Below are 530 nucleotides of genomic sequence, written 5' to 3'. Positions count from 1 at the left end.
TTATATATATATATATATAATTTTAACATTGCATTAGATGTATTTCTTATTTGTTTTTATGTGCTTAACGTGCCGTATCTGAAATTTTCGTGAATATATTATATGTGGATTTGTAAAAATTTTGTAATTATTTACTTTTGCTTTTATAAGATTATATCCTAATTATTGGCGCTTTTAACGAAAGTTAATAAACTAGTATAAAATCACTTTTACTGTTATAGCAATAATCGATAACTGAGTCGGGCAGTAGGTCTTTCTAGAGATATATAACAATACTATAAGTAGATTAAAGCTGACAAGTATACCACAACGACAGGGTGTGTCGCTGTAAAAAATTCCCATTGAGAAAATAAGTAGGCCGACAAACGTGCATTGAGAGAGTTTGCAGACATTTTGTTTCCTGTTTCTTTCAATGCACAATACGTAATCGATTATCGTAGCAGATCGCTATAATTTAGAAATGGACGGTCATCCTTTCAAATTGTAAATTGTTTTCACATATAATTAGGTTTAACGTAACAAAAATGAGA

The 530-nt window shown here is 29.2% G+C and overlaps 1 protein-coding gene across 4 annotated transcripts in view; it reads right to left on the bottom strand.

The window, feature by feature from the left end:
- LOC108748336 (nucleolysin TIAR-like) overlaps positions 1-530 on the bottom strand; it is a 149330-nt gene that overhangs the window by 145528 nt on the left and 3272 nt on the right. The gene's annotated exons all lie outside the window — the stretch shown is intronic.

This window comes from Trachymyrmex septentrionalis, unplaced genomic scaffold (genome assembly GCF_001594115.1).
Source record: "Trachymyrmex septentrionalis isolate Tsep2-gDNA-1 unplaced genomic scaffold, Tsep1.0 scaffold22, whole genome shotgun sequence".
Lineage (NCBI taxonomy): Eukaryota > Metazoa > Arthropoda > Insecta > Hymenoptera > Formicidae > Trachymyrmex > Trachymyrmex septentrionalis.
Note: the sequence above shows the minus strand (reverse complement) of the source record. Positions and strands in the feature narration are given on the sequence as shown.